Below are 10,003 nucleotides of genomic sequence, written 5' to 3'. Positions count from 1 at the left end.
AGGAGCAAACACACATCTCATGTTTTTGGCCGTCTATACCTAGGTAATTTTGCAATGGCATGAAAATACTCAGTATAATAACAGTATACCAACATACTACAGTATGACGGTACCTCAGTATACGTCATTCTACAATTATTTGTGCCTGGCCCTCCCAATTACATTAAATAATGTGGGCCCCCTCCCCCAGTATGGTAGCCAGATGGGACCCATTCCCTCCACAGACCTATGATTCAGCCACTGCAAAACTTTCAACAGGGTAAAGGTGTACAACGGCTCACCCTGCTCTTGCAAAAGTCCTGGCCACGTGAAATCCTATTCTGCCTTCCCCCCTCCAAGTCCCCATGGATAGCGGTGGAAGATGTAATTTGGCCTCCAGCTATTGCTGCTATCTGAATTACAGTGTTTTTATAATAATTTGTGCTCTGTCTTTTGACGGGGCCCAAAGTAATAACTGAGCACCGCTATTGGCGTAATTCCTATTACCGCCTATGCTGGCACTGGCTGTGGACCAAACTGTTGTTTTTTTTTTACACAGCTCCACTGCCACCCCCCAGATGGTAGCCAGGCATAGGTGCCTCCAGTATAAGTAGCCGGGAAAAGGTGCAGCCAGTAATAGATGGCTGCAGTATAGATGGCTGCAGTATAGGTAGCCAGGGATAGGTGCAGCCAGCAAAGATAGGTAGGATAAGATGTCTGCAGTATAGGTACCCAGGATAGGTGTCCACACTATAGAGAGGCAGGTGGGGGACGGGAGGGAACGCAGCAGCGGGGGTAAACACATACTCACTATGCGTGGGTCCTGTGCGCACGTATTCCCTTCCTGTTCTTGTGTTGCATCTCCATGTAACAGCACCCAGGGGGCACTGTTACAGGAAGATGGAGCGCAAGAGCAGTAACTAGGAAAAAGTTAGTAGTACACTTGTAGGACTCCCACAAAGTGAGTATGTGTGTAACCCTGCCGCTGTTTGTGCGGACACCAGTGCGTTGCATCCCCAACACTGTCACTTTCCCCCCCCAAACAAAACAACAACAACAGTCTAACGCAATTGTGCATGGTCTGATTACTATGCACAATCAAACCACGGTATACCATCATACCGGTATACCGCAACAAGCCTACACTTAGGTACATCTTATATTGTGTAGTGTATTTTATTAAACAAAATAGATATTAATAACCTGTTGCGGTCTCTATCAGCAGGATTTATTGCAGTAAATCCACTGGTCAAACACAGAACAATGTTTGCCCATTCAGGATTAATGCAAAGCTGTGGTTCAATGATGCAGGTGATGTTATCCATTTTGGATAGTACCCGGGGCGTAACTAGACATCACTGGGCCCCCCTGCGAAACTTTTGGATGGGGCCCCCCACCCCCCTCGCTTTCTGCATAGGAAAACTGAGGACCAATGTGTTTTCCCCATGCAGATAAAAACACTTAGACTTAAAGGAAATGTCAGGCAATCTAGGCTACCCCCAGATCTACTTACCCGGGACTTCTTCCAGCCCCTTGCAGCTGAGTCCTTTGTTGCAGCTCTGCTCCCAGTACATACATACACGCACAGCTGTATTATTTTACTACATGAGAGCACATGCTATATGGAGGCACAACAATGACATGCTGAACATAAGATATAGTATTCACTGTAATGCTGGGTTTACACCGTGACCATACAATTTTCTGTTAGATTTACCTGCCAGATAGATAAAGTTCAACATGTTGGAAATGTATCTATCTTACGATCTATCTGCAGAGCAATTAGGCAGTGTTCTACTCAGCAGGAGATAAACAGAATACAATGCACCAAAGATAATGACCATTCCCTACAGAAAATAATCTAATTATGCATTCTAACAGAAAAATCTAACAGAAGAATGTAACGGAAAATTGTATAGTGTAAACCCAGCATAACTTTGGCAAAACAATCAGAATGTCACTGATTGATACTGTTATTACAAGATATTGGACCATGAGACAACAAGCTCTCAATGAAGCAGCAACAGTAAAGACATCAATCTCCACTCCATTGTGTTGTAAAAGTAATCCGAGGCCATAAGGTCAGCATGTGTGATAAGAATCTAGGAATCCTTTCAGAGTGAAAACAAGGAGTTTAAGGGAAAGTGTACAACTTTTTTTCAAAATGTGACTCGTTTGGTTTTAAGGTTGTACTTGAAATCATCAGAACTTTGTAGCAGTGAGAGACATATGTTTTTTATGAACCCTAGGGAGCAGGGACAGTGTACAAATTCCAAAGTGTGTATGAGTCCTTATCTGTGTGGTGGACACATGCAGTCAATATAACAATGGTGCGAGAGCAGAATACGGTTTTTTCTCCATGCCTTTAGCTGTCAGTCTCTCAAACGTTTCCCCCCACGGGCCCCCTGTGGCTTCTGGGCCCCCCTGCGGAGGCATCCCTTGCAGGGTCTATTGTTACGCCCCTTAACCTCCCCGGCGTTCTATTGAGATCGCCAGGGAGGCTGCGGGAGGGTTTTTTTTTTTAATTAAAAAAAAAACTATTTCATGCAGCCAACTGAAAGTTGGCTGCATGAAAGCCCACTAGAGGGCACTCCGGAGGCGTTCTTCCGATCGCCTCCGGCGCCCAGAATAAACAAGGAAGGCCGCAATGAGCAGCCTTCCTTGTTTGGCTTTCGCGGAGTGACGTCATGGACGTCAGCCGACGTCCTGACGTCAGCCGCCTCCGATCCAGCCCTTAGCGCTGGCCGGAACTGATTGGTCCGGCTGCGCAGGGCTCGGGCGGCTGGGGGGACCCTCTTTCGCCGCTGCTCGCGGCGGATCGCTGCAGAGCGGCGGCGATCAGGCAGCACACGCGGCTGGCAAAGTGCCGGCTGCGTGTGCTGCTTTTTATTTGAAGAAAATCGGCCCAGCAGGGCCTGAGCGGCAGCCTCCGGCGGTGATGGACGAGCTGAGCTCGTCCATACCGCTCAGGAGGTTAATAGTACATTTGGAATTTCCCAGCAACACACAGATTCAATACCAGTAGGCATGGGTGTACACTTGTTGCATGAACACCAGGTGTTGTGGCCTATTCGTTGCCGGTTGAAGTCGTCCTAATGGTCAGGATTGTTTGGATCCAAAACAGGATTTTTCAGGAAAACTCTCTTTTTTTCTCATCCTGACCACTACGTCTTCGCTTCTCAGCATGCAGTAAATCAATCCGGAATGTCAAACAGATAATAAAAAAACAAGGAAACAATAACCACATCTGGTAGAGCAGTTGAAAATTTCATTTTCATACTCTCACATAAACATTGCCTACCATTTCATCACGCGTCAATCGAGGACGTGGTGCTCTCGAACTTCCACTGCTCGGTCACCTACCTGATGCCATAATAACTGTAATAAGAAATAAAAATTGTTTTTATTATGTATTACAAATCATTCATATCATCTAGCACATGCAACTATACATGTTGTTCAATGTATAAATTACATGTTGTCGATATCAGGCATTGCTCACGTCAGTGGCTGCTGCTCTGAAGCGCACACTGCCATGAAGCATGGTTTCTCATGGACAGTACGTTGTCCAAATTGGTGGTGCACTGCACTGAACAAATCATTGTAAGGGCTATCATATACATTCGCACATATTTATAGATCTAGCTTTTCAGGCCCAGTGAATTCCATGCCTTGACATTACTTCCTATGGCCACATCCCTTAGGCAGTGTACACCTTATGTGGCATTTCCTGGGTCAGCCTACGGATGACAAGCATGGTCCTCACAGCGCGTACATATGTAATTGGTGGCAGGAGACTTGGCCGCAGGATACAGCTGCTATGGCTTATCCGGATGCTGCACAAGTCCCGCCGACGTCTATTACTATTCCTTCTCTAGGACCATGTGGATAATGGTCAATTATACAATTGGGCTTCCAGCTATTGCTGGTGGCCAAATTAGAGTGTTTTAAAATGTAACTTCTGCTCTATCTTCTGACGGCACCAAGGTTATTCAGTGTGCGCCTCTATATCCGTAATTCCTATTATGGCCTATGGTGGCACCGGCTGTGGCCATATCTACTGCGCTCTGATTCCAGTGCTCGCTCACACCCAGTCCATTATATGCACAAAGTATAAGGACTGATATAAAGAACACAGAAATATCACAAGAACCCATAATGGCAAAACAGTGAGTGTTCAGATAAACAATACCAAAGAGGTGAAGGAGAGCAAACATTGTTTTCTAATTACCAGCGGTAAGAAGAGTGTAGTCAGGTACAGGCAAAGGTGGGTCCAGCCGGCAATCTAGAGAATGGTCAGATAGAGACACGTTTTTTTCCAGCCACAAATCTAAACAGTATTCAAATAGTCTGAAAAAGTTGTACATAATAATGACTTATCAATCAATAACAATAAGCAACTAGCAGCACCTACCACTATTGTGGAGATATATATGTACATATGTGATTCCTCCTCTCCTCCATACTGTGCATCATCTTCATCAGCTGAATCCAAAGGGTGTACATAGGGTGAATATATAGAGAGACACAGATCGGAGACAGAGACAGAGAGATACAGGAAAGTCCCTGATCACCAGAACTCATGCAACCGCACATTTCTATTCACAGTCATGCCTGAGTGAATAACCGTGACCTATATTGAATGCTTTTTTTATGGAATGTTTTCAGGCTGTGAAACACTTACTGAGCTTCCAGCATTGTGTGCATCTCCTAGCAGCTTCCGTGTACAGGGGGGGGGGGGGGGGGTGGGGGGGGGAAGACAGAGAGCCACTAGGAGGTACATGTAGACTGCCAGTTGTTGCTAGGTGCACGCTAAGGACCTGAGGTCACAAATGCAGTAGTGTAAATGTCTTGAAAATGGGGGAGAAACCGAGAGCCCAATATGGTGCAGTATGTTAATATGGAGAGATCTGTTGTGAATAAATGAGATGATTATACTCACAAGGGTGGGTCGCCACAAAGGCAACCACTGGAAAGGCCGGCGGGGAGAATTGTAACCTGACCCCGCTCAGGTTAAAAAGTCGCTCTCTGTAGATAGGAGAAAATGGGGATACACCCCTCCACCAAGGGTGGACTAGATGATATTGAAATATGATAACAAAGGCGCCAAGCAGAATAAAATTAGTTAAAATTGTTAAAAAGGGGGAAGTGGGTGGACTCACCTCCCTTCTGAAAAAAATGGCCGGACAATGGACAGGTTACTTACAGTCTAAAGTAACATTTATTAGTAACTCCAAAAGTGCAACGCGTTTCACGGGTAACAGTCCCGCTTCTTCAGACAAACGATTATTTGGAGGGTGCTGGGGAAGGGAAACAAAAGGAAAAAAAAAGGGGATTGCCAGAGGAACGCAAATACCAGGCACCCAAAGGTGCACCACAAGTCTACAGCAATAAAATGTGCAATATGCATTTAACAGCAAGATATGCATACAAAATAGACTGAGAACGTGTGCAAATAGCATGTATAAAGTGACAGTGCACATATCCATAATATAAAGGCAGAGTATGAGTCACTCTTAGTAAAATGATAAGACAGTAAAAAAATGAATTTAAAACAGGGAGAAACAGAGAAAGGTTTAGTTTTTAAAGGAGTGAGTGCAGCAGTATATTATGATAAGGCAAAAAAGGCATAAAAAAAAAAAAAAAAAATTAAAAAAATAAATAAATAAAAATAAATGTCTGTTTGTTTTCCAGCATTTGTAACATTGGTTGGTAACTCAAACATGGACACAAGTAACTCAAACATGGACACAAGTGCTTCAGTAGGCTCAGGGTTTGCAGGTCACCTGCCCCCCCCCCCCCCCCACACACACACACAATAGATACAGCGACACTGCTTCTGGCCTCTCTGACACTGGAGCGCCACACAGCTGCCTTACCCAGGGCTGCCATCAGAAATGTCGGGCCCCTCACACATCATCAGGCCTGGGCCCCCCTGGTTGCTGTGCCTGCCCACTAGCCAACCCACCCATGTGTCAGTGCGGTAAGTGCGCTGAAGCAAAAAAAATGTGCATGGCTCCGACACTGAAGAATAAATGTGCAGCGTGATGCAGCAAAAAGTGGCCGTGAACATGACATGTTGTGGGTGGACCCAAATACTAGCAAAATACAGGTAGGCCCGGTTAACAAATGAGATAGGTCCATTGTCTAACAAGTGTAGGTCCATTGTTATCCTTTATCTGTTATTTTTGTGTCCCCCCTCTTTTTTTCCTGTGCCTCTTTTGTCCCCCTCTGTCTCACCTCAGTTTGTGCCTCTTTTGTGTCCCTCTGTGTGACCTCATGTTCCTGTCACATCTCTTTTCTCCCTGGGCCTCTTTTGTTCACCTCTGTTCCCCCTTTGCCTCTTTTATCCCCCTGTGTTAACTCTTGTCCCCTTCTGTCTCAGCTCATCCCCCTGCCCTAGCCAGGTATAGGTGCCCCCAGTATAGGTTGCCAGGTATAGGTTCCGCCAGCATAAGTAGCCAGATATCAGTGGTGCCCCAGTATAGTTAGACTGGTATAGTTGCCCCTCCAGTATAGGTATCCTGGTATGGGTGGTGCACCAGTACAGGTTAGGCAGGGTTAGGTGACCCCAGTATAGGTAGCAAGCTATAGGCGCCCCAGTATAAGTAGCCAAGTATAGGTGATTCCAGCCCCAGTATAGGTAGCCAGGTATAGGTGGTGGCCCAGTATAGGTAGCCTGTAGCAAGATATAGGTGGTGCCCCCAGTACAGAAAGTCCACTACAGTATAGCGGGCTCACTCATCTTCTCCCAACGTTCAAGCACTGATGTCACCCTTCTCTCAGTGCTGGAACGCGGTGAGCTGGTTAGTGAGCCACAGGCCTGCAGCCAGCACATACAGCCCTTCCAGTGCTTTGGGGAGAGGGGGAGGCAGGGTCCCCAGAAGCCCTGGGCCCCTCACTGCAGTGTCAATTGTCCCCCCCCCCCCCCCCCCCCCGATAGCTGCCCTGGCCTTACCCACGCAGTCTCCTCTGTGCAATACAACAAAACAGGAAGTAGTATGTGATGCATCACAGAGCGGAGACAGATCAGGCTGTTTGGTGGTGCACCGGTGTCTGACAGAGGGTAGAGCCAGTGTCACTGTGTATGTACCACGGCGAGGTGTTGGATGTGCTTCTTTGCACGCAATGAGCATTCCTGCTTTCCCCTACCCAACAGCAGCACTACATTAACACCAGCACTGGCAGATGCCCTGGCCCGCTCTGAGAACACACTTTACAAGCCGCCTAGTCAGCTAATCACTGCAGACAGAGGAGCGTTCCTGCAGTGTTCAACTATGGCTTTCGCTATTGTGCAAGAGCCGAGCACTGATTGACAACAGGCAATGAAGCACTCCTACCTGCATTATTCTTTTGCAGCAGTGACTTATGACAGCCAGGTGGGGTTTCAATACACCCAAGCGGCCCAACCACGGGAAGAAATATATATATATGTGTATGTGTGTGTATGTGTGTGTGTATATATATGTGTGTGTGTGTGTGTGTGTGTGTGTGTGTGTGTGTGTGTGTGTGTGTGTGTACGTACGTGTATATATATATATATATATATATATATATATATATTATATATATATAATATACACAGGATCTTCTCAAAAAATTAGCATAGTGTGATAAAGTTCATTATTTTCTGTAATGTACTGATACACATTAGACTTTTATATATTTTAGATGCATTACACACAACTGAAGTAGTTCGAGCCTTTTATTGTTTTGATATTGATGATTTTGGCATACAGCTCATGAAAACCCAAATTTCCTATCTCAAAAAAATTAGCATATTTCATCCGACCAATAAAAGTAAAGTGTTTTTAAACACAAAAAAAAGTCAACCTTCAAATAATTATGTTCAGTTATGCACTCAATACTTGGTTGGCAATCCTTTTGCAGAAATGACTGCTTCAATGCGGCGTGGCATGGAGGCAATCAGCCTGTGGCACTGCTCAGGTGTTATTGAGGCCAAGGATGCTTTGATAGCGGCCTTAAACTCATCCAGAGTGTTGGGTCTTGCGTCTCTCAACTGTCTCTTCACAATATCCCACACATTCTCTATGGGGTTCAGGTCAGGAGAGTTGGCAGGCCAATTGAGCACAGTAATACCAATGGTCAGTAATGCTTTATGGAGATGAAGATTTCTTTCTCAGCACGACCTGGCACCTGCTCACAGTGCCAAAAACCACTGGTAAATGGTTTACTGACCATTGGTATTACTGTGCTCAATTGGCCTGCCAACTCTCCTGACCTGAACCCCATAGAGAAATCTGTGGGATATATTGTGAAGAGAAAGTTGAGAGACGCAAGACCCAACACTCTGGATGAGCTTAAGGCCGCTATCGAAGCATCCTTGGCCTCCAATAACACCTGAGCAGTGCCACAGGCTGATTGCCTCCATGCCAGCGCCGCATTGAAGCAGTCATTTCTGCAAAAGGATTCCTAACCAAGTATTGAGTGGCATAACTGAACATAATTATTTGAAGGTTGACTTTTTTTGTTTTAAAAACACTTTTATTTTATTGGTCGGATGAAATATGCTAATTTTTTTGAGATAGGAGTTTTCATGAGCTGTATGCCCAAAATCATCAATATTAAAACAATAAAAGGCTTGAACTACTTCAGTTGTGTGTAATGAATCTAAAATATATGAAAGTCTAATGTTTATCAGTACATTCCAAAAAATAATGAATTTTATCACAATATGCTAATCTTTAAAAAAGATCACACACACACACACACACACACACACAACACACACACACACACACACACACACACACACACACACACACACACACACACACACACACACACACACACGTATGTATCTATGCATATACACGCATATATATATACATATGTATATACACATGCATACATATGTATATTACACGTATATACACACACATGTATATAGAAATGTTTATATATACACACTTGCACACACGTATATACTTATATGTATACAGACACAGATATATACACGCACACGTATATACACACCTGTACACACACCTGTATACCCATGTATACACACCTGTAAAATTCATTTATACACCTGTATATACACCTGTAAATACATGTATACACCTGTATATACATCCCCCTTTTGAAGGAGACCATAAATCTTAGAAACCCACTTTTCGGGGAATTATCCTTTCCATAATCAAGTCTTCTAGTTCGCTTGATGAGGATCTTATCTCACCAAATTCTTTTTTTAAACCGCCCAATATACTTTGAGCTTGGACCAAATAAAAAGACTGTAAAGGGTCTCTGAAATCATGGATAAAAACCTGCTCAGCCGTGTTTGATGCCATTGACTGTCTTAGATCATTAAGAGTAGACCATTCTGACAGACCCAATTTTAGACAATCAGGCCTTATCCCTAAATTGTGCTATTACTAAACTTTGCAAGGACGTAATTGGAGACAGTATCCTGACCCCCCTTTTTGTGTTTAATATAGTTATAAAGCGCAAGTATAGTTGGTCTTATTAAAGGATGAAAAATATTGTTTAGAAAATGTAAATAATATTTTAGAATTCCAGGAAGATACAATATTATTATCAATCCATCCTAACTCCCAAATTGGACTAAATACTGGTCCGATCGTCGCGTCGCCAAGCCAAAGCCAAGACCCCTGTTCAGACTGGACAGCTAAAAAGTAATTGTGAAGAAACACACCAGTACAGTATACTGAAGTAGGCATGGTTTAACTTCAGGTGACCTAGCAAGAAAGTCCCAAAGGGAACATTTTCTCCAATCAAAGCAATGTCTACAACTTGAAGCAATCTAATTGGTTGAATAGTGTAGATGTATTACTACAACCTATCTCAAACATAAAAGTTTCAGTAGGTGTTGTACACCCAATCACATTAGCAGAATTTCCCTACGGACGTTTTTTGCTGGGTCATCAAAACCATACTAACTCCAGTATGCTTACCCCAGCTGAGGGATTTAATTAGAATTATATACAGATGATGGTGCAATTACACCCAGGAAAATAGTGTATTTGTAATTGTAAGACAGCTC

General features: G+C 44.1%; 1 long non-coding RNA gene across 1 annotated transcript; it reads right to left on the bottom strand.

Moving 5' to 3' along the window:
* Positions 1 to 3,280: 3,280 nt before the first annotated feature.
* On the bottom strand, positions 3,281 to 4,542 carry LOC137541459 (uncharacterized). The gene is made up of 3 exons (XR_011025169.1): positions 4,394 to 4,542; positions 4,211 to 4,264; positions 3,281 to 3,357 (listed from the first exon to the last, which is right to left on the bottom strand). It is a non-coding gene; the product is annotated as an uncharacterized lncRNA (long non-coding RNA).
* Positions 4,543 to 10,003: the final 5,461 nt, after the last annotated feature.

This window comes from Hyperolius riggenbachi, chromosome 12 (assembly GCF_040937935.1).
Source record: "Hyperolius riggenbachi isolate aHypRig1 chromosome 12, aHypRig1.pri, whole genome shotgun sequence".
NCBI classification, from domain to species: domain Eukaryota; kingdom Metazoa; phylum Chordata; class Amphibia; order Anura; family Hyperoliidae; genus Hyperolius; species Hyperolius riggenbachi.
The sequence above is the reverse complement of the archived record's forward strand: the minus strand, read 5'-3'. Positions and strand labels throughout refer to the sequence as shown.